The sequence below is a fragment of the Dasypus novemcinctus genome, chromosome 10, assembly GCF_030445035.2.
Source record: "Dasypus novemcinctus isolate mDasNov1 chromosome 10, mDasNov1.1.hap2, whole genome shotgun sequence".
In the NCBI taxonomy this organism is placed as follows: domain Eukaryota; kingdom Metazoa; phylum Chordata; class Mammalia; order Cingulata; family Dasypodidae; genus Dasypus; species Dasypus novemcinctus.
The window spans coordinates 105,569,003-105,593,929 of NC_080682.1; positions in this window are offsets into that span (position 1 = coordinate 105,569,003).

The window sequence follows — 24,927 nt, forward strand, 5'->3', positions numbered from 1 at the left end:
CAGAGAACCCTTTGGCCCTTCCTCTCTGTATAAAAGGAACTCAAAGATCTTGTTTGGGGCTCGGATTTTGGAATGAGAAGCTCCAAACCCGGCCAGTCTTAAATAAATCATTTTTCCTTCCCAAAAATTATTCCTGAGTCCTGGCCTTTCTATACAGAAATAACTGAAGCTCTGGACTTCCACCACACTATGGCCCTCCATCGCTCCCCAGACAGAGTTTGTGTTGATCTGGTCCCAGCAGGCACCAGATGACATTAGGTTTAATGAAGGAGCGCTATTCTGGGGTGTGTGCAGGGCAAAGGGTGGGGGCAGTAACCCGGGGCTGTGGCAGTGGGCGAGGCACTGCTGCCCCCCTGAGGCCGGGGAGGCAAGTGCAGGCCGCGGGGACTGGAACCCACGGGGAGGAGGCCATCGGCCAAGGGACACAGGGCGAGGGGGACCCCCAGGGGTGAACATTCCCACCTCCCTCTCCTCCCTCTGATCCATCTCATGCCAAGGCTCCCCTGCCTGCGCCCAGTCGGAAGTGAGAGGGTGCCAGGTCTGTGCTGCCTTCTGCACGGGGAGGTCTCCCAGGAAAGAGCTCAGTGGAGGCTGTGGAGAGCGGACGTGCAGAGGTGGAGGAGGACAGACGTCCACTGCAAGGCCCACTGCTCTCGTCCGGACCCAGTGCCCCCAGCCTCAGCTCCCTGCCTCCCTCACCCCTCTGCTCCTGTCACACTGAGCCACCTGCAGCCCTTTATATCCCCTGTGGTCTCTCTCTGCTGGGATGCCAGCTCTCCCTTCCACCTCTACCTTGATCTGGACAAATCCCACTCAGCCTTCAAGAGTTTCACCCACTCAGGAAAGCCTTCCCCCATCCTCCTGAGACAGGGGTCCCTCCAGGTCCCCCAGACTGCCCCTTCCACAGCACCCTGGGTGGTCACCATCTGAGTAAATATGCACTGAGGTCCCCGCCTCCAGCCTTCCTGCGTGCATCACCTGAGAAATCTAAAATAAAGTGGTCCCCCGGGACACACCGTAATGCTGAAACCCCTGCTCAGGCTGGCAGGCAAGGCCCTTTATCCTTCCACCCTTTGATTGAGAAGATCTGGAAGGCATGCCCTTACACTATTTACAGGGCCTTTTGTCTAACTGAATGGTGTTCTGAGGCCCTGCTTTTGATCCTGCTGTGTTTTTAACAAAGGGTTAATTTTTGTACTGTGTTTTCCTGGGAGTGCCTTAGATTTGATCTTTTTTGGAATCCATTTCTTCATTTTAGCCTTGTTTGCCATCTGGAGAAGCTGGGAATCTTCAAAACCAGTAAGTCCTCGTTCCTTTTTGCTTCGTTCTACTATAATCCATTTTATGATAAGCCACAGGAATAAACCAGCTGGCACCTTCAGCACTCTGACCAGAGAGCTCCTTTTCTAGACCATTCAGGACTCTCCTACCCAATATTACTGCACATGACTGTGTGGCTAAACTGTCTGAGGCTAGTAACAATCATCTCCTTTCCTCTAATTTCCAGTAAAGTTTCTCTCACTTTCTTCTACTCGCCCTCACTTGCAGCTTTATCAAAGTCATGTGGCTTCTATTGACAGTTTTTTTTTTCATTTTGTTTGAGGGTTCCAGGCCAGAGATCGAACCTGGGACCTCACATGTGGGAAGCTGACATTGGCTCCCCTGAGTTGGTTTTTTCATGTTTTGCTTGTTGGTTTTTTTGTTTGTTTTGTTTGAGGAGGCACTGGGAACTGAACCCGGGACCTTCTATGTGGGAACAGGGACTCAACTGCCTGAGCCACATCGGTTCCCTATTAACAGTTTCTTTGAGGCACTAATACTCACCTCATGCCCGATGCCTGCTTCCGAAGCAGTTCCCTCATTTTCGGTTTCTGTTATGGCAGCACCCTATTTCCAGATACCTAAATGTGGGCTACCTATTGCTGTGTAACAAATTACCCCAAAACTCTGCAGTTTAGAACAATAATATCGCACATAGTTTCCGAGGGTTTGGAACCCGGGTGTGGCTTGGTTGAGTGGTTCCGGCTCAGGGATTCCCAGGAGGCTGCAGCGGCTGTTGGCGGGGCTGGAGGACCCGCCTCCAGGCTTACTCCCACGTCCTGGGGGAGGACTTCTCCTCTTCAGGTTGCTGGCCTTCTGTAGGGTTCTTTATGACACGGCTTCTTCTAGAGCAAGCAATCAGAAAGACAGGGAGCGGCCACACTGCCTTGTCAGCTTAGTCTGAGTCACACACACCACTGCTGCCCTCTTCTATTCTTTAGGGCCAGTGTGCTCAACAGGAGGGGATGATGGCACAAGGTTGTGGATCCCAGGAGGCGAGGCTCATTGAGGGTCAGCCTGCAGGCTGGTTACCATGGGGACAGATGACTAACACTCAGAGGCCAGCCTGGGCTACTCCGATGCTGTGCTCTGCCACATGAGGTCACTTGCTCAAGGGACAGAGGCCGAGCAGGCCACAAGGAGGGTACACACACGGGTGGGGGGCAGCAGCAATAGAGCAATGGGGTCGAGGGAGGCATGTTAAGCATGACCCACCAGGCTGCTGCGATGGCCTGCGAGGGCCATTAGACTTGAGGATGCCAGGAAGGGAGATGGAGAGAGGCAAGTGGGGGTACTTGAGGGGCTGGGGACAAGAGGTCTTTCTTTTGCAGCAACTTTGGATGCCCCCTGTTAGAAACACTGGCCATGCAAGATAGAAGGACAGGGCCCTGTCTCAGGGAAGACTGACCAAGAGAGCCAGCCAGACAATCACATCGGATTTCATGCAAGTGACAAACGTCCTTTTCTTGTGCCAAGCCCCTGGGTCTGGGGAGTGTTCGTTACAGCGATTGGCCTGCTCTATTAAGGTCAAGTGCTAGGAGCTGACAGATGAAGGTCCAGGCAGTAAGTGGCACCATCTGCACCTGCTCTGGCCCCAGAGCCCACCTCGCCAGTGGGTGGGAAGATGGTTCCCCTGGCCCCAGTACACATGCAGATGCAGGTGGCCAGAGGAGGACAGGGTATGTTCTGCATGGCTGGAGAGGGTCAGAGGCCCCAAATGAGGGAAAGCTAGCATCCCGTGGAAATCAGGCTGCCCTTCGACCTGGGGAGATGTTCTCAGATATCACCCAGAGGGAGCAAAGAGCTGCAGGGCCCCGGCCACCGACAGCACCTGATGGTTGGCTGGACCGGGAGTGCAGGGACAGGGTCAGCCAGCTCAGCACTGCAGCAGCCATGTGGCAGGGGACAAGGCTGCCCTCCTACAGGGACTGCCCTTTGCTAGGGTCAGAAGGAGGCAAAGAGGCCGGTAGGGCATCTACCCGGAAGCTGCTGTGGCACAAAGCTGGGGGGCAGCGCTGGGGTGGTGCTTATGACTCAGGTCCAAGGGCAAGACTCAGGAGAAAGGCTCCTGGAGATTTAGGCCTGAATTTGGCCAACACTTCTGAACGCGTGCTGTGGGCCAGGTGCTGGAGAGAAGGGTGAGCAAGGAGACAGGGTCCTGACTGGATTTTGCATATTGTCTGATAGAACTCAATGTCCAGCCAAAGAGCCAGGAATTTACTCCCAGGGTGTAGAGGGCTCTGAAAGGTCTCTGAGGTGGAGTGGGCCATGGGCCAGGCCAGAGGGGAGACGATGGCTTGGGCTGACCAGTGACCCCATGGAAGGGTAGAGCCACACCCTTGGCCATTTACAGAGTCCCTACTAGGTGCTAGGCTGTGGGCAGGAGGCTCTGTGTACATCACCTCAAGGATGCTGTGACACCTTTTTCACAGATGAGGGTCACATGTCAGAGAGTTTTAAGGACATTCTAGAATCCTGGCCCTAACATGAAGGCTGCCTTCCCAGACAGCTGTGACACGCCCACTCCCACCCTGCCTGGTTCTGGCTTAGATGAGGGCAGCATGGGCAGTGGAAATGGCAGGGGCCTGAGGGCCACAGAGCCAGCTCCCATCCCAACCTGCTCCCTGCATGGCTGTGTGGCGCTGTGCAAGCCATGTCCCCTCCCCACGTCTTGGTGTCTTCCCCTGCCATCAGTTCATCCAAAGCCGAATATTCAACAAATGCTAGTTCTTCTTCCCTTCCCCTTGCTAAGGGCCAGAAAATGACCTGGAGGACTTGTGCCCATCTCAAAGGAGGCTTAGACATGTCATTCTCTCCCTCCCTGCCAGAAAACTGGTCTGAGTGTTTCTCTAATCAACCAGTTGAAAAGTGGCAAAGAGCCAGTTGTGGTTTTTCCTCTAATTTGTCATGGACATATATATTTGTAAAATACAAAATAAATGAATTATAAGACAGTGGAGAAAACAAAGAGAAACATAGTACAGGCCTCAATTTTTTATTAGAGTCAACAGACAACAAATTACCCTATTGCATTGTTATAGACGTTTATCAAGTTACTCCTGATTTCTGTACTAATTTCATGAGACATCAGCAACAAGCAGTGCGTGGGCCAGCGCCTGCCCTTGGAGCCCACTTGAATAGCTCTGCTCTAGAACTTGTGGCTACTATCATCATCATAAGGTCGCTGTGAGTTAATGCACAGAAAATGACTTGGTAAACTGCCAAGTGCTGCACGGGCTTGGTCGGGGCTGCTGTTTTGTCCCCTTACATCTGGGCAAGCTCAAGGCTGGGAGCAGGGGAGGCCATGCCGGCAGGCACAGCTGGGGAGCGGCAGCTTGTAACTGGGGCTCCACTGCTTCCGGCTCTCAGCAAGGACTCCGTCCACTCTGCTTTACGTGGGGATGCTGGGCTGTGCCACCCACATGCTCCTTCGTGGAAGGACTTGGCGCTGTCAGGAAAGGCTATCAGCCCCTTCTGGGGTCACCTCAGCTGCCCCTCACCTGAGCGCACCCCCATCCCTAAGCGGCCACCCACGATGCCTGGTCCCGGGAGGATGGACTATAAAGGCTGGGCTATTTCAGAACAACCCTGCTGGGCCATGTCAGCTCGACTTCTCCCTCTGCTCAATGCCCCCACCTTCCCTTCCTTCCAAAGGTGTTGTCCCCAAGGCCATCCAGAGGAAACATCCTGCAGGCTGAATCCCACCCCAAAATCTGCTTCTTGAAGAATCCAACCCATGACCTCATGCGTATATGAAGAATTAAACCCCAGTGTGAGGCTCAGAGAGATTAACCTGTCCCAAGTCACGTGGTTTTTAAGTGGTGGAGTCAGGATTCAAACTCAGATCTGCCTGACTGCAAAGCCCGCTGTCCTGTAAGGTGTGGCCTCCTGACTACCAGCTTTGGAAACAAAGGAAAGATCAGAAAAGTTGGATTTAAGCTCCGTAACTTAAAATAACTCTCACTCATTCAAAATGGCACAGCCTCTTTGGAAGACAGTTTGGCAGTTTCATATAAAAAAATAATCTAAACTTGCCAAATGACCAAGCAATCGCACTCCAAGGTATTTACCCAACCGATTTGGAAACCCGCACATGAATGTTTATACCAGCGTTATTCATAATCATCAAAAGTGGATGCTACCAGGATGTCCTTCAGGAGGCGAATGGATAAACCGTGGTAATTCATGTCATGGAATATTATTCAGAAATAAAAAGCAGCAAGCCTCTAAGCCACACAACATGGATGAATCTTTTTGAAATAAGTTTTTATTCATAAACACTCTATACCTACCAATCCAAATCTTCCCCCTCTTCCCCCTTAATGTCTGGTAACCACTAATCTACTTTCTGTCTCTGAAATTAGAATCTACTAATTCTATATATTTGATATAAGTGACACTATACATTTGTCCCTATGTACCTTGCTTATTTTACTGCTCTATTAAATGCATTTTTTCTAAGTGAAAGATGCCAGACAAAAAAGCCTACATACTGTATGATTCCATTAATATGACACACTGAAAATGACAAATAATAGGAATAGAAAACAGGTCAGTGGTGATCAGGGATTGGGGAGGGAGGGTTGTTTGGCCAGTGGCAGCACAGGGAATTGCTTAGCATGGTGGAACTAACGTGTACAGTACTGTGGTGGTGGAGATATGATGCCATGAGTTTGTCAAAACCCACAGACCTTCACAGCACAAAGGGTGAACCTTAATTATACAAATTAAATTCAAAAATCACCCAGAAGTTTGGGGGTTTCCAGAATACAATACAGACTGTGACAGGAGAGTATAACTATGTCACAGAGAAAGCATGACTGAAGGGAGCCAGGAGAAAAAGTGCTGGCCCAGGAAACCCTGGTAAACGGGCTGTGACCGGAAACTGTAAGACTACCACAAAGTGAACCGTGCATTAATACTGCACTTGGGTTGGAAATGGTTTTTCTCGTGGGGGTACAGGTAACAAGTCTGAAACTGCTGTAATGTATCCTGAGACTGAACAAATAAGCAGAGAGGTGGTGGGTGGTGGGAGCCAGTTTTCTCACTGTTGGAGAGAATGGTAAAGCAAGGAGTGCAGAGAAGAACGTGCGGTAGGTAAGACATTAGAGTAGGAGAAGCAGTGTGAACTCTTTGGCTTCGTAAAGCTGTGGAAGTCATTACAAGTTGTGTGTAGGCAGGGTTAGTGCACACACATCTCTTTCCTAGCTCTGTCTACTCAGAGACCTGGAAGCAATGTCCCGCAGTAACAAGTGCATCTAAAGCCCAGATCCTGGTGTCTAATACCATGCTCTACTTGAAAAGAGCAGGGATCTTTTGTGAAATGGCTGATTCTAGGGCTGGGGAAGGGAAAGTACAAGATGAGCCTAAAGCACCCTGCAATGCCAGAAGGTAAGAAAGTACTCAAGAAACAAAAAGATGGCGGTGTGCCAAAGGGACCTGGGAGCCAACCTGAAAGAGTCCGCAAAGTCCATGGCTAGAACAATTTGAGCAACAAAACGGATCATACAGTATTGGATTATAATCCAAAGTATAAAATGAACATCCACAAGTACATACTGATATAAATAAATGACTGAGGGAAGTCATTTATTTATATCAGCTCACCATGTGGTAAGCTGGCCCACGTGGAGTGCTGCTGCACACAAGGAGTGCTGTGCCATGCAGGGGCACCTCTGCATGGGTGTGCCCCACACACAAAGAGTGACCCCACAAGGAAAGCTGCCCTATGTGAAAAAAGCACAGCCCACCCAGGAGTGGTGCTGCAGACACAGAAAGTGGACACAGCAACATGATGCAACAAAAAAAGAGATGCAGTTTCCCAGCACCACCTGACAACACAAGTGGATGCAGAAGAACACACAGTGAATGACACAGAGAGCAGACAACAGGGGGAGGGGGAGGGGAGGAGAGGAATAAATAAACTAAATCTTTAAAAAAAAAAAAAGAAACAAGGAGGGGAGAGGATGTGGCTCAATTGGTTGAGCTCCTGTTTCCCACATGGAAGGTCCTGGGTTCAGTTTCTGGTGCCTCCTAAGGAAAATGGAAACAAACCACAAGCCAAAACAAACATAAAAACCAACTCAGGGGAGGGAAGCGGATGTGGCTCAAGCAACTGAGCTCCCGACTGCCACATGGGAGTTCCAGGTTTGGTTTCTGGTGCCTCCTAAAGAAGACAAGCAAGACTGCAAGCTGACACAAGATGATGCCACAAGAGACACATCGAGGAAACGTAATGAGAGACAAAATAAAGCAAGAAGCAGAGGTGGCTCAGGCAATTGGACCTCCCATGTGGGAGGTCCTGGGCTCACTTCTGGTGCCTCCTAAAAAGAAAAAAAAAAAAGACCAGGACACAACAGGCACAGCAAATGCACACAATTGCGGGGGGGGGGGGGGGAGGACAAATAAAATAAGTCTTTTTATTTTTATTTTGTTTAAATTGCAATAAAATAATTCTTTAAAAAAATAAAAATGGTGGTTGAGCACTGGCTTCCCACATATAAGACCCCAGGTTCAATCCCCAGCCCCTGGCACCTGAAAAAAACAACAACAAAAGTCTGAGAAACACTATCAGTCTAGAGGAGATGAGGAGACACGATAATTAAATGCAGTGTGGAGTCCTGGATGGGATCCTGTAACAGAAAAGATCATTAGGGAAAAACGAGTGAAATCTGAATAAAGGAGGGGATTAGTCAAGCGTCATGTGCTGCTCCCCGCCCCTCAGGCGTGACTCACAGCAATAACGTAAGATGTTTGCCATCAGGGATGGGGGGAGAGGTACATAGGTCCTCTTGGACCATCTTTGCAACTTTTCTAAAATCCAAAACTATTCTAAAATTAAAAGTTTATTTAAAGAAAAAAAATTGCCATAGGATGTTGTATCAGTTTCCTGCAGCTGCTATAATCACCTCAACGTGGTCACTTAAAGCAGCAGCGGTCGAGCCTCCCGCAGTTCTGGGGCTAGATGCCCAGAGTTAGTCTCACTGGGCCAGAGCCCAGTGTGCAGGGCCACATTTTCCCAGAGGCTCTAAGGCAGGTGCTCTTAGCAAGGAGTCCGTGAGCTTGAGTTGAAATTCTAAAAAGCATTATTCCTGTGGGGACGTGTTGGTGCAGGTGTGGTCTATTTATTAAATAACACACGTGCAGTGTGGGCCTAGGAAGGGGTCTGTGGTTTTCACCTGACTGGCAAAGGGCTCTGTGGAACAAAAAAGGTTAAGAACCACTGTTCTAAGGTAAATCCATTTCCCTGACTTTTCTAGCCTCTAGAGCCCTTGGCTCGTGGCACCTTCCTCCATCCTCAAAGCCGGCAGCACAGCATCTTTGGATTTCTCTCCCTGCTTTCATCATCACATCACCTTCTCATCTAGTAAAAATCTCTCTGCCTCCTTCTAATAAAGATACATGCTATGGCATTAAGGGTCCATCTAGTTAATCCAGGACAATCTCCCTATCTCAAGATCTTTAACTTAATTACATCTGCAAGGACTTTTTTCTTTCTTTCTCCATGATAAGGTAATGTTCACAGGTTCCAGGGATTAGGGCACAGATACCTCTTAGAGGGCCATTTTCCAGCCTATCACAGATGCCAAAAAAGTTAGGCATCCTCCTGAACCTCAGATTCCTCATCTGGAAGTTTACATCTGCAAAGGTATGTAAATCGGGCAGGATGATCTGCCCCTGTGCCTCCAGGTGGGAAGGGAGGAGACTGAAGAGCTCCTTGTCCTGGGCAGGTGAGTCCTGACACCACCTCTTTGTCCACATATGCCTCCCCTCCAGGTGGGCTGAGTCCACAGTGACCACGTGGTGGTAAAGAGAAAGGAACAGAGGACCACAGATCCAGAGGTCTGCGTGTGAAAATCCCAACTGTTACCAAATCACCCTGTAATGTTGAGCACTTCACTTGCCCTGTCCCAGATACAGTGTGATTCCAAGATGTGCGTGTACACTAGCCCTGCTGTGGCCCATGCGTGCTGGCCCTGCCCTGGCACGTGTGTGCTGCCCCTGCCCTGGGACGTGCGTGCTGGCCCTGCCCTGGCCCCTGCATGCTGGCCCTGCCCTGGGATGTGTGTGCTGGCCCTGCCCTGACCCGTGCATGCTGGCCCTGCCCTGGGAGGGGGCTGGAGTGGGAGCTCCCATGTCCTTCTCCCCTGAGATGCTGAGATTACAGGATGTGGCTGAAGGACCTCAGAACCTCCCAGTAACAAAGATGCATTTTAACTGGAGCCCCCTGGAGGGCTGTGGCTGCTGCAGGGGTGGGGTGGCAGGGAGCCTCCTTTGTTTCTCTCTAGCATGGCTGAGCCTCATTTCTAGACCAGGGGTCAGCAAACTACAGCCTGTGCTTGTGTGACCTGTGAGCTAAGAATGGTTTCTACAGAAGAACATCTGCAACTGATCTGATGATAAGGAACAGTAATTCCCAACTGCAATGAAATGCCTTTACCCCCCAAAAGAATTTCATTCTTCACATCAGGAGCCATGTATTACCAAAAAAAAAAAAAAAGAATTGCATTTGATCATTATTTATTTTGAAATTCGTCCATTCAAATTTTGTAGAAATTTTTTCCCTCTCTTGTTAATAAGCAGCACTATTTTGCCTCCTGGCCTGCAAAGCCTGTCCTGTTTTATCAGTCACAATCTCAAATCCTGCTTAAGCCATTCCCAAACCCACTCTCCACTTTGCAGCCAGAGGCACTTTCCAAACATGGAAGCTGACCCTGTCATCCCTGATTAGAACTTCCCAGTGGCCTCTCCAGCTCCTGGCTGGCTCCTGGCCCTCCTCCACCTGCCTCCTGCCTTGCCTGCAGCTGCTCCCTACTCTCCAGCTGAAATTCCTCCAGCTTCTCAGTGCCCCTTGCTTCCCAGGGCATCCAGAGTTTTGCACAAGGGTTCCCTCTGCCCTAAATACCTTTCACCCTACTCGCGATCACCCAAGCCTAATTCCTATTTGTCTTCAAAAATTCATTTCAGAAATCACCCCCATAGGGAAGTCTTCTCTATCCACCTGCCTCCAGGCTGGTACGTGCTTCCTCTAGGTTTCCTGGGCCACTTTCCTTCTGCCCTAGCACTGGTCACACTTTTTCAATGCCCGTGACCTCCAGCAGGCTGGGAGCCCCTCGAGAGCAGGGGCCGGGCCGACTCGGCACTGATGTCCCTGCTGGCCACTGGCTGTGTTCCTGCTGGCTCCTGCCATTTGGGGAGAAGCAGGCCAAGGCTGGGGCTGGGGGCCAGAAGCCCCAAGTGTCAGTCCTTCTCTTCCCTGGCCTGCAGAGCCTCCCCTGGTGAAGGGAGCAGGGGCCCTGGCCCCACAGTCTTTGGCCTGGCCAAACATGGACGTGGACCCCGGGGCTGGGCGTGTGGTGGAGGAGCTTCTAGACGCCTTTATGAGTCCCACCCCAGACAGGCTCGAGCCTGGGCTCCAGGACCAGCGTCATCTGGGCTGTCCCAGCCAAAGGTCAGTCCTCAGTGCCCAGCTGCAGCAGGCCTGGCCCCTGCCCGGCCACCCCCTCCCCTCCCCTCCCCCAAAAGCCAGACAGAAGGACCTCGGCTGGCCGTGCTGGACACGCGAGTGTGCGTGTCTGAGGCTCTGTCTCAGGAGAGTACCTGTGCAGTGTACGGGCTTGGGACGGTGCGTGTACCCCTGTGCCCAGGTCAGTGTGCCCGCGTGCGCCCAGGTGCGTGCTTCCACATGCATGTTCACACAAGTGCGTTCTTGTCCCCGTGTGCCCTGACTGTGCGTGACTCCGTGCGTGCGTGCTGGCAGGACTTGAGAGGGCGGAGGAGAGTCAAGCTGCCTTGGCCCTGCCCAGCTGTGACACCCGTTTCCCCGGGGCTCCCTGGCCGTGTACCTGCCATGCTTACACCAACGCTCCTGCTCAGGCCACATGGTCTAGACTCCCGGTGTATACGTGCCCTCAGCCCTTCTCTCATCAACCCAGCGCTTCTGGGAGACCTGGAATCCCGAAATGATCGGCTGACTCCTGAGGGAGTTACAGGGATACCCGGGGCCCCCAGACCCCCTTTTACCATTTCTGTGCCCTCTCTTCCAGCCCCCGACTGCATGGGCGACTCTCGGGCTGCTGAAGGCGCTGTTCCTCCTGTGCAGAGCGCTCCCCCTCCTCCCACCCCTCCAGGTGAGCCTGAGCCAAGGCTGCCCAGCGCGAGGGCAGCTGCCTTGCTGTGGATGGAACAAGCTCTGGCATCTACCTGGCGCCGCAGAACGGCCCTTCAGGGTCAGGCGGAGGCTGCACCTGGCTGCTGCTCTCCCCGCGCGGCCTCCCCACTCCCGCAGCTCTTTTTCCTGGGAGCCTTTCCTTAACAAACACAGGCCCAGTGAAGCCTCATCTCAGCTTCTGCTTCCAGGGAGCCCAGCCAAGGCAGGGAGGATGGGCTTAGAAGCCCCGCGCCCCACGCTGCCCCGCAAGCCCCGCGTGCAGGGACCATGAGGCCCGCGCGGGCCGTGCGCCTTCAGGGGCTCCTGCTCCGCAGCGGTATTGGCAGCCCCCAGCTCTGCTGCCCACCCCTTAGCCCCCCCAGCCCGCCGCCCTCTGCAACAACCCCCACAGCCCGGGGTAGGCAGCTTCCTGGAGGCCGCTTGGGTCTTCTCTGCTGGGGCTGTCCCTCCACCTCTCCTTGGAAAATGAAGGCTGAAAGCAGGGAAAAGGCTTTCAAGAGTGGCATCAGCAAGGCAAGATTTCATCTGCCAACACTCCTCACCAATCTGTCTTCCGGGGTGCACAGCTAGGAGGCAGGTGGGGCTCCAGCTGGCAAAATCTAGACCTTCTCATTCTCAGACGGGGCCCTGGGTGGTCAAAAGGACCCTGTTGTGGGAGAGCTGGGTGCCAACAGCAACTCTGCCATCACCTTCTGAACAGCATTCAGGGAATCATGGAGCTTCTGATGGACTCGGTTTCCCCATTTATGAGGTGCCAGCAAGGAGCCCAGTGAGGACAGCATTTCAGAGCACAAGCGTCAAGCCTCAGAGCTGCTCTCACAGGCATGGCGCTCTGAACGAACGCGCCAGTTACTCCACCCCTCTGCACCTTAGTTTCCTCATCTGTCAACTGCAGGTGCCCACAGGACTCAGCTCATGGGATCTTCCCAGGGGTAAATGGGATAAGGTGCTCAAGGCACTTGGCAGGTCCTCAGCATACCCTGAGCTTTGGAAGTGGGTGGCTCTTGTCCTTGCTACACTCTGTCCCAGTGTTGTAACAACTAGCTTGACCCTGAGGCCTCGTCACTTGACACAGTTCCCATGCTTGGCAAAAATCAAAGGACATTGCACAATGGAGACTATTCAGAGGGAGAGTTTAAGGGGTTTCCCTTTTCCCTGTCCCACCTGCGCTGCCTCCAACACCTCCTGTAGCTTCAGAAAGAAGACACAGGGTCCCCAGGGGCTCCAGACACAGGGCTGTGCTAGTGGGTCCTCCGGACAGATGGGCTAGGCTGGGCAGGTGTGTGTGAGGGACAAGATCAGCAGAAGAGCACAGCCAAACCCTGTTTCCTTTCCATTTACTAAAGCAGGTAGAAATAAGGCAAACTTAATCTTTGCCTCCACCCCTTTCCCCACCAGCCTTCATTCAGAAAGGTGTTTTTCTTTTTTTTTTTTTTTTGCTTTGTTTTTATTTTTCAATCTGTGTAAGAATTGGGTGTGAAGTATGAGATGGTTAACACTTGTTTACTGGTAGTTTCCTATGTGCCTGGCACTGTGCTGGCCTGGAGCTCAGGGGGAACGCAAGGCTCAACACCAACTCTGAAGGTTTAGGATTCAAAAAGCCTGGACACCAATGGAAGAGAAAATTCTTCATTTATTCATTCAACAAAACTTTCTAGACCCTGTCAGGCCCAGGGAGCTGGGAAACAGCAATGGAGGAACCCCGCGCACGAGAGCTGGGAGGGGAAAGAAGCAGGCACGACCACCTGCCACCCTGACTTTCCTGTCCCCTGCCTCTCTGCTTAGCCCACTACCACCCACCCTCTAACAGAGGAAGGCGCACGCTGCTGTGTACATCTACAGGCTGGGGCTCGCAAGCTGTGGGAAGAGCACTGCACAGAGTCTGGATCCTGCGTTTAGACCAGTTTTACCCATTATTACTAGATAAGCTTGAGCTAAGCTCTTCCCCTCTTTGGATCTCACTCAGCTAATGTCAAGTTGGGATTGACAATATCAGATATGCACACCCTAAGAGGCCCTTGTCATGGCTAAATTAGATCATGAGTGTGAACAAACTTTGACTCTGAACTTGAGGTCTCTGATTACCTACATTTTGAGATTTGTAATTGACATAAATAAGTAGATACCAATCCTTCGGGGCCGACAGCTCCAAAGCCACCCTCCAATTCCCTCCCCACCCTGCTCCCTCATATACATTCCAACAGCCCCAAACCCCACTCTACAGAGAGACACTAAGGTCCAGACTTGGCCAAGGACTGAGCCAAAGTCACACAGAAAGAGTCCTGCCCTCTCCTACCCAGGTGAATCACTTCATTAATTATCCTACCCCAGTCTTCATACATACACTCATATAAATAAAAACTTCATAGCATCCCAAATAGTCAGGACTGAAAGGACTCTTAGAGACCATCAGTATTAATAGTAATAATAATGGTGGTACTTTTACTACTACTACTACTATTACTATTACTAATGATGGTGATGATGATGATGATAGCAGCTAAGGCTATGTGTCAGGCATTATAAGGGCTTTATATGGGGACTTTATTAATAGTAGTAGATGTTATTATTTTATTTAGCAGTGGATTTTATTATCTATGATGAACAGATTTGGTAACTGAGGCACAGAGAGGTTAGGTAACTTGCTAAAGGCAGAGACTGGCAGACTGGATAAAAAAGCATGGCCAAACTATATGCTGTTTACAAGGAAATCACCCTAAAACCAAAGACACAAATAGGTTAAAAGTGAAAGGATGGAAAAAAATATCCACGCAAATAACCAAAAGAGAGCCAAAATGGTATACTAATATCAGATAAAATAGACTTGAAGTCAATAATTGCTACAAGGGATAAAAAGGACACTATATATTGATAAAATGGTAAATTCATTAAGATAATAAAACAATTTAAAACATATACATGCCTAAAGCAGAGCCCCAAAATATCTGATGGAAACCCTGACAGATTTGAAGGGAGAAAGAGACAGCTCTACTTAAGTATGAGACTTCAATATACCACTATCAGTGATGGACAGGACGTCTAGACAGAAGATCAATAAGGAAATAGAGGACTTAACTATAATATAAATCAACTAAACTTAAAAGATGTAATAGAACACTTGACCCAGCAGAATACACATACTTCCCAAGAACACATGAATCATTCTCTAGAATAGACCATATATTGGGTCACAAAACATGTCTCAATAAAATTTAAAAATATTGAAATCATGCAAATCTTCTCTGACAATAATAGACATAACAGACAGATGCTAGAAATCAATACTAGTGAAGTATGGAAAATTCACAAATATGTGGAAATTAAACAATATATCCTTAAATATCCAATGGATCAAAGGAGAAATCACAAGGGACTTTAGGAAATATCTTGAGATGAATGAAAAAACAAAACACAACATACCAAAATTTATGGGACACAGCAAAGACAAAAGAAGAAGGATGGAAAATCAGTAGCTTGTCATTACACCTGGAAGAACTAGAAAAAGAACAAACTAAACCCAAGGTGAGCAGAAGAAAGGAAATAGAGGTTAGAGCAGAGCTATATGAAATAGAGGAGAGAAAAAAAAATAGAGAAAATCAATGTGATAGTTAATTTTATGCACCATCTTGGATAAGTTATGGTCTCCTATTGTTTGGCCAAGAAAGAACATGGCAGGTTGCTAATATGAGCGTGTTACACAGATGGATGTAAATCATTAGTCATTTGATTGCATATTGGCTCATTACATCCACAATCGACAAAGGAGACTGACTTTAGCCCTGAAGGGAGTCTCCGCATCCACTCAGTTGGAAACCTTAAAGTTCGAATGAGGATTTTAGCAGCCAGAAAGAATTTCTGCCTCTTCTTTAACCAGCCAACTTCTCCTGGAGAAGACAATTTCATCTTCCCTGTAGTTTCCAGCTTGCAGCCTGCCCTGTGGAATTCAGACTGCTCAGTCTTATGGTCACATGAGCCGATTACTATATCTCCTTATAAAAATATCTGTCGGTTCTATTTCTCTGGAGAACCCTAATATAACTGATGATATCTCAAGTTGATTCTTTGAAAAGATCATTGAAATTGACAACCTTTAGCTGGAGAGTGGCAAAGAAAAGAGAGAGGACACAAATAACTAAAATCAGAAATGAAAGAAGAAACATTGCTACCAATCTTACAGAAATTAAGAGGATTATACTAATATGAACAAGTGTATGCCAACCAATTAGATAACCTAGATGAAATGGACAAATGCATAGAAACACACAAATTACCTAAACTAATGCAAGAAGCAACAAAGATCTCAACAGATGAATGACAAGTAAAGAGATAGAATCATTAATCAAAAATCTTCCATCAAAGAAAAGTCTAGGACCAGATGGCTTCACTGGTGAATTTTAGCAAACATTCATAGAATAATTAATACAATCCTTCTCAAACAAAAATTGAGGGGAGGAAGTATTTCCTAACCCATTCTATGAGGCCAGCCTTACTCCAACGCCAAAGCCAGATAAAGATATGAAAAGAGAAAATTATGGACCAATATCTTTTATGAATATAGCTGCAAAAATCCTCAACAAAAACTGATGAACCAAAAACAACAGCACATTAAAAGAATTATCCAACATTATCAAGAGGGATTTATCCAAGAAATGCAGGGATGGTTCAACATAAGAAATCAATCAATGTACTATACTAAATTAATCAAATGAAAGGGGAAAAAAAGTGATCATCTTGGTCAATGTAGAAGAGGTTTTATAAAATCCAGCACTCTTTCTTGATAAAAACACTCTGAAAACTAGGACTAGAAGGGAATTTCCTCCACATGATAAAGACACCCATGCCTAAATCTTACTCAGTGGTGAAAGATTAAAATCTCTTACCTGAGATCAGCAACATGCTAGGATGCTTACACCACTGCTATTTAACAGAGTACTAGATGTTCTAGTCAGAACAGTTATGCAAGAAAAAGAAAGAAAAGACATCCAAATTGGAAAAGAAGAAGTAAAACTCCCTATTCACAGATGGCTTGATTTTATGTATATGTGGCTAATCCTAAGGAATCTCAAGAAAATGATTAGATCTACTAAATGAATTCAGTGAAGTCATGGGTAACAAGATCAACATGCAAAAACCAAGGATATGTCCATATACCAGCAATAAACAATCTGAAAATAGGATCAAGAAAATAATTCCATTCACTGTAACAACTAAAAGAATAAAATAGCTAGGTATAAATTTAACCAAGGATATGAAGGACTTGTACACAGAAAACCACAAAACCTTGCTGAAAGGAATTTTAAAAGACTTGAGTGGAAAGACAGCCCAAGATCGTGGATTGGAATACTTCATATAAATATGTCAATCCTTTCCAAGGCAATTCACAGATTCAACACAAGCCCAATCAAAATTATGACAACCTTTTCTGCAGAAATGGAAAACTCAATCATCAAATTCACACGAAGGGTGAGAGGCTCCAAAAAAGCCTTCCTGCCCAAGCCACCTCCAGAGAACCGTCCACTCTAGGACCTGACCAGAGATCAGCCCAGTGCACGGCAGCCCCACCTGTCTCTCCACTTAGTCAAAGTCTACCCTCCCACCACATGCCAACCAAGATTCAAGCCCCAGCTCTTTCTCAGTTACTTAGCCTCTAGATAGCGACTACTCCTACTCAAGGGTCACATGTACAGTCTCATGCAAAAGGTCAGGACTAAACTCCTATCCGTCCTTGATCTCTTCCCTAAAGTGCACCTTCCCAGAAAATGCGGTGTTGACGGTACACCCTCTTCTCAAGTTAACCTTCAGAAGCTCTCAGAGCTTCTGAAGCAGATCTATTTTCTGCTCACCGTTGTATTCCCAGGACCTACACAAGCCTTGGCAGAGGATGTACGATAAATGTGTCAAATGAGTGAATGAGTAAATGGTGATAAATGGCAACATTGTGTCTAGATACCATGAGACTTAACACTGGATTCTACACTGTATTTTCCAAGTCCCTAGCCTGCATATGATTAGATGGGGTAGGAAGTGGCAATGAAAGAAATAAGAGACAGTCCTTCCTTGAGGAATTCAGTAAGTTTTATTTCTGTCTTCCCTGTGTTAGGTCTCATGCTGGGCACTAGCAGCTCTGAGATGAATCAGCCTTGTCTCTGCCCATGGGCAGGTGGGAAAGAGGCAAGCAGACAGATAAATCATGAATAAATTGTTTGCTTCTCCAAGCTGTGAACTTCCAGAAGGCAGGGACCCTGTCCTATATACCTCCAAACTCCCAGCCCAGGCCCAAGTGTTAATGCTTAAGTGAAATTAAAAATAAATAAATAAATAAATAGTAATAATAAAGAGTCAGTGTGGAGGAAGATAGGCTGAGCTGGGAAGGATGGGCAGGGTATAGAAATGGGGGAGGTAAGGGACAGGCAAGAGCACAGCATGAGCAAAGACCCAGAGGTAGACAAGCACATTCAGGGCCACAGCAAGTGACCTGATGTGATGGGAGCAAGGCGGTGGGAAAGGAGCGGAGGGGAGGGTGGCAGGGCAAGATCATGGGAGGCCTTGGGTGCCAAGTTAAGGAGCTTGGGCCTCATCCTAAGAGCTATGGGGAAATGTGGCTGGATTGTGTTACAAGGATAATTCTGAGATGAGTGTGAAGCGTGAGGCTGGAAATGGGGTCAGTGAAGAGGCTAGTGTCTCTGTCTACACAAGAGAGGGTGGGGGAATTGGACTTGGCCCAGTGGTTAGGGTGTCCATCTACCACATGGGAGGTCCACGGTTCCAACCCCAGGCCTCCTTGACCCATGTAGAGCTGGCCCATATGTAGTGCTGATGCACGCAAAGAGGACCCTGCCACACAGGTGTGTCCCCTGCATAAGGGAGCCCCACACACAAGGAGTGTGCCCCATAAGGAGAGTGGCCCAGCGTGAAAGAAAGTGCAGACTGCCCAGGAATGGTGCCACACATGGAGAGCTGACATGACAAGAAGACACAACAAAATGAAGCACAGATTCCCGTGCTGCTGATGAGGATAGAAGCAGTCACAGAAGAACACAGAGCAAATGGACATAGAGAGCAGACAATTGGTGGTGGGGGGGGCAGAGGAGATAAATAAATAAATCTTTAAAAAAAAAAAAGAAGGTGGCATGCATAGGGCAGCAGGAGTGGAGAGGACTGTTTCCAGGTTGGTTAGTGAGGGAGATGTCGGTGGGTGTGTTTCTTGGTGTGGCCGTACATACACACATTCTTCCACAAAAGGTCCACCTAGCCAGAAATACCAGGTCTCCTCGGTTTCACAACCCACCATACCTAAAGGCTTGCCTGAGGATGAGGTGGCTCCGAGACATTCAGCCAAAGCCTGACTTTATGTTATTTCTTAATATTATCCTGTCAGATCCAACACTCTCTTCAGGCTTCCAGGGTCTTCTGATCCTGGCTATCTCTTCCAGAACATGTACTTTCCCTCCCTGCTTTGTAGCTCCTGCATGCCCTGAGTCAATATCCTGCAGGCCAGTGATAAAAACACGACACAACACAACAAACTCACAAGCCAGTCTGAGCGTGGCACCTGGAACAGCCAGGAAAGCCCCACTCTAGGATGAGCCCCCACCTGAGGCAGGTACTTCCCCCTGCCGGACTCCTCCTGGGTCAGCTGCTCAGTCGCTGAGCTCAGCCTGGGAACCAGCAATGCTGTCAGAAAGGGAACTGGCACCCTGAGGCTACTCTGTGGTGACTCAACCCCAGCTCTGATAAGCAATGCTTCCTTTTCTCGAGGGCCACAGAACACCCTCCAGAGTATACAGTTTGTACCATAGACCTTAAAATCTGGACAGGACTTTGCAGCTGTTACAGAGCATGAGCTCTGGAGTCAGCCACTAGCAGATGCAGGACCCTGGGCAAGTTATTTAACCTCTCTGCATGCCTCAATTTCTTCATCTGTACAATGGGACTAATGACAAAATCTACTTCATAGGGCTGTGAGGCTTAAATAAATCCACCAGTGTAAAGTATCTAGAATAGTGACTGGCACGTGGTAACTACTCGCTCAAGTTCAGCAACTGTTATTACTTACCGTGGATATAAAACCTGCAGTTTCTCCTCGCAGAAAAATCAGGACTGTACTGGCCCCCCTCTAGGAGCAGCCATGGGATACTTTCTCCAACTGAACAGCATCCCCCAGAGGTTACAGATTCCACCTGCAGGTTCTCTTAGACGCATGCCCATGCTCAGTTGCAGGGGCCTCACAACAAAGCCTGTCAGCAGTGATTCTCAGAGCGTGGCCTTCAAACCAAGGGCACCAGCATCTCCTGGGAACTTGTTACAAATGCAAATTCTCAGGCCCCACCCCAGACTTACTGAAACAGAAACTCAAATGGTGGGCCCAGCAAGTGCTGTTCTGACAAGGTGATTCAGATGCACACTGAAGTTTGAGAACCACTGCAGTGTAGCAAAGCATAGTGATTTATTCAGGTTGCTGCAGCCCTGATCCCTTCTCTTTTCTTCTTGTGTTAGAGCCATTGTGCCCAGAAGTACGTCCCTAGATAGCAAGCTCCCCAAGAGCAGAGCAGAGTCTTGCCCATCTCTGCCCCTGCACTAGGCACCCTGGGTCGACAGTAGGGGGCTCTGCTTAAGAGGATTTGCTGAGCCAAGGTCAGAACAGTTCCAGTTTCCTCTAAGACTGAGCTCCCCTCCTCACAGGATGCTCCCCCACATTTCATCTTCCTTTGTGAGTTGTGGTCATCCCCCACACTGGGATGCCTGTCTCTCTGTCACTTCTAGTGCCCTCCAGTTTCACAGATTTCTCTGAACATTTTACTCTTCCCTCCCCCTTTATGTTTGTTCAAAGCCCACTGGACAGGGTGCCCCATCTCCAGGCAAACTGTCTTCTCCAATTCTTATTTCCAATTATAGTCCCCCTACTGATGACAACACTCATCAAGTAGCTGACTATATGCCAGGTCCTGATATGGACACTTTACATCATTCATGTAGTCCCTACAACAACCCCAGGAAAGAGATACTTTACTTGTTCCCATTTGGAGAATAGAGAAGTGGAGGCTCACACATGGAGAGCAAGGTTGACCTGATGCAAGGTTAGAGTTCATTCAGGCTGGGGCGGGAGGCAGAGCCTGTGTGCATAAGGATTAGAAGAGCCCTGACTAGGCAGACTTACTGTAATTATAAAAGTGATCCCACAAACCATCCTGAGCCCCTCCTCACTAAGCGGCAGTGCAACAGGGGCTGCCCTTGCTCACATCGGGCACATCTGCCTCACCATCTTCAGCGCCTCCCTTGCCACAGCACTTACTTTCTGTCCTGAGAGAATTTTCAAACGGTTCCCCCAGAGCCCTAGAGAGTGAGATGGGTGGGCTGGACAAGAGAGAGGCTGAGCATATGGAGCTCTGGGATCACCCCTGCTGGGACCAGAGTCATCCCGTCATCATCAATGGACGTCCCAACAGGGAAGGCCACATTGGAAGAGAGGTTTTCATTCCTAAAGAAAGCTTGGGAAATTGCTGAAGAGTAATTGCCTTTTTAATGGGTCATTTCATTCCCTCGGCATGTGGGTTCCTAGAGAGCAGGGACTGCGTCCCTAGCACCCAGCACAGGGCTAGGAAGGTCTCAGGAGAGGTGAGCCAGATGGAAGGACAGAGGAAAAATGAGTTCTCAGGCATGGATGAGGCTCAAGCGGTTGAACACCTGCTTCCCACATGGGAGGACCCGGGTTCAGTTCCCGGTGCTGCCTAAAAACAAAAACAAACAACAAGCAAATGAATGGAAAAGCCACTCAGGGGAGCTGATGTGGCTTACTGGGTGAGCACTGGCTTCCCACATATGAGGTCCTGGGCTCAATCCCCAGCCTCGGCACCTCAAAAAAACAAGAGTAATGTAAGGTTTAATCTTCCTGCCCCTCACCCATTTTCCCACAGGAGGGAGACCTTGGGAGAGCTAGAGACTTGCAGGCAGAATGATGCAAGGGGAGCTTCCTGTACATATCGCAGCAGAGCATCTGAAGCAGGGCCAGGACTGCGCTGCTGGCTTGTTCCCAAGGGACCCAGCCCTGCGCTTCTTCCTCCTGCTGGACAGACCTGCCGCACAAGGTAGGGCCAAACCTTGCCCCACCCCTCCCCAGCTCTGCACGGGGCAGGCCCATGCTCCAGGTGTGCATCCCTGTCCTGGAATCAGGGGGAGCAGAGCAATCCTCGTGCACAGACTGGGTCTGAGGCACTCACCGTACCAGAACTTGCCTGCATGTAAAAGGTGCTCACAGAGCTCTCCTCCAGCCATCTGTGCCCAGAGTTATGGGAAAGTAGTCAAGTCATGATGCCGGGGAGGGATTACAGGCTGCAAGACAAATGCAGCTGCCAGGACAGGGAAGAAGCTGCTCCTGAGGGAAGGGGACACATTTGTATCCACATAACAGAATTCCTAGAGCCATACACTCATGCCCAAGACAAGATGCAAGCTCAGCAAGGCTGAGGGGGTTCCCTAAGTTCTGGCCTGGAGCTATTCCCTTAATTCATTCTAGGGATAAATCCTGAGGGAGAGTTTTACTACTTCTTCTACTTCTTCTCCTCCTCCTCTTGTTCATCATTGCCGTATTTGTCATCGTCATCATCTTTTTATAAAGATTTATTTATTTATTTATTTCTCTCCCCTCCCCCCACCCAACCCCACCCCACCCTGGTTGTCAGTTCTCTGTGTCTATTTGCTGCATCTTCTTCTGGTCTGCTCCTGTTGTTGTCAGTGGCACGGGAATCTGTGTTTCTTTTTGTTGCATTATCTTGCTTTGTCAGCTCTCTGTGTGGGTGGCACCATTCCTGGGCAGGCTGCACTTTCTTTAGAGCTGGGCAGGTCTTCTTAATGGGCACGCTCCTTGCGCAAGGGGCTCCCCTAGGCAGGGGACACCCCTGCATGGCAGGGCCCTTCTTGCATGCATCAGCACTGCACATGGGCCAGCTCCACACAGGTCAAGGAGGCCCGGGGTTTGAACTGTGGACCGCTCATGTCGTAGACAGATGTCCTATCCATTGGGCCAAGTCCACTTCCCATCATCTTATTATTGTTATTGTTAGCTCCTGGTATTTACGAGAAGCTCAATTATAACACTTGATGGATATAAGCTTAAGGAACAGGTGCCTCAGAGTCTAAATTCCAGCAAAATGCATTAAAATATCAAAATACAGATATCTCAACAAAAGATCACAAAACATATGAAGAAATAAGAAGCCACTGCCCAGCCAAAGAAGTGTAAAGCATCAGAAGCCATCAGTGAGGAGCACTAGCCAGGGACACACCAGAAAATGACTTTTTTAAAATGGTACTAAGTATGCACAAAGTGCTAAAGGAAAACACGGACAAGGAACTAAAGGAAATCAGGAGAATGACAGATGAACGCAAAGAGAATATCAATATAGGTGGAAAAGATGAAAAATTATAAAACAGAACTGAAGATGACAGTAACAGAAAATCGGCTCTGAACATCGGTGTGCATGTATCTGCTCATGTTCCTGTTTTCAATTCTTCTGGGTTTATATCTAGCAGTGTGACTGCTGGATCTTACAGCAGTTCTTTAGTTAGCTTCCTGAGGAACTACCAAACTGTCCTCCACTATGGCTGCACCATTCTACGTTCCCATGCATCCTTTCCAACCCCTGCAGTTTTATGTTTTTTACTAGCAGTCAGTGTTATTGGTTTAAAATGCTATATCATTATAATTTTGATTTGCATATCCCTAATAGCTAATGATGGTGAGCATCTTTTCATGTGCTTTTTAGCCATTTGTATTTCCTCTTTGGAAAAGTATCTATTCAAATCCCTTGCCCATTTTTTAAAGTGGGTTGTTTGTCTTTTTATTTTTGAGATAAAAGATTTCTTTATATAAACTAGATATTAGACCCTTATCAGATAAGTGGTTTTGAAATATTTTCTCTCATTGAGTAGATTGCCTTTTCACTTTCTTGACAAACTCCTTTGAAGCACAAAAGTTTTTAATTTTGAGGAGGTTCCATTTACCAAATTTTTTTCATTGCTCGTGCTTTGGGTATAAAGTTCATGAAACCATTTCCTACTACAAGATCTCATACATGGGGAGGCAGATGTGGCTCAACAGATAGAGCATCCACCTACCATATAGGAAGTCCAGAGTTTGATACCCAGGGTCTCCTAGTCCATGTGGTGAGCTGGCCCATGTGGAGTGCTGCTGCATGCAAGGAGTGCCCCCCACACAAGGAGTGCTGCCCCATGCACGAGTGCAGCCCACCCATGAGTGGTGATGCCCCACACAGATAATGGTTGCAAGATGACATAACAAAGAGACACAGAGAAGAGACAATATGAGACGCAATGAACTAGGGAGCTTAGGTGATGCAAGAGAATGATCACCTCTCTCCCACTCCAGAAGGTCCCTGGATGGGTTCCCAGAGCCATCTAATGAGAGTAATACAAGCAGACACAGAAGAACACACAGCAAATAGACACAGCAGACAACAGGGGGTGGTGGAGAGCAGGGGAGGGCAGGAGAGGGTGGGAGGAGAGAGAAAAAAATCTCATAGATGCTGTATTAGTCAGCCAAAGAGGGGCTGATGAAAAATCCCAGAGATTGGTTGGTTTTTATAAAGGGTATTTATTTGGGGTAGGAGCTTACAGATACCAGGCCATAAGGCATAAGTTACTTCCCTCACCAAAGTCTATTTTTGCATGTTGGAGCAAGATAGCTGCCGATGTCTGCCAGGGTTCAGGCTTCCTGGGTTCCTTCCTTCCAGGGTCTTGCTTCTGTCTGGTTCAAGGTTCCTTCCTTCCCAGGGCTTGCTTCTTCCTGGGCTCAAGGTTCCTTTCTTCCTGGGGCTTCCTTCTCTTTCCTCTGTGAGCTTACTTCCCGGGGCTCCAGCTTGAGGCTACAGCATCAAACTCCAACATCAAAACTCCAACATCAAAAATCCTTACATCAAAAAGCCCCAACTCTGGGAAGCAGATGTGGCTCAACTGATAGAGCGTCCATCTACTATATGGAGGGTCCAGGGTTCAATACACGGGGCCTTCTGACCCATGTGTTGAGCTGGCCCATGCACAGTGCTGCTGTGCACCAGGAGTGCCATGCCATGTGGGGTGCCCTGCATAGGGGTTCCCCACACACAAGGAGTGCACCCCATAAGAAGAGCCACCTCATGTGAAAAAAGCACAGCCCACCCAGGAGTGGCACCACACACATGGAGAGCTGATACAGCAAGATGACGCAACCAAAACGACGTGCAGTTTCACAGTGCCACCAAATAATGCAAGCGGATGCAGAAGAATGTACAGTGAATGGACACAGAGAGCAGAGAACTGGGGGAAGGGGAAAGAAACAAATAAAAAAGAAATCTTGAAAAAAAAAGACTCAAACTCTGTACTTTGCCATGCCTTTTATCTGAGTTCCCACTCACCAAGGGGTGGGGACTCAATGCCCTAAT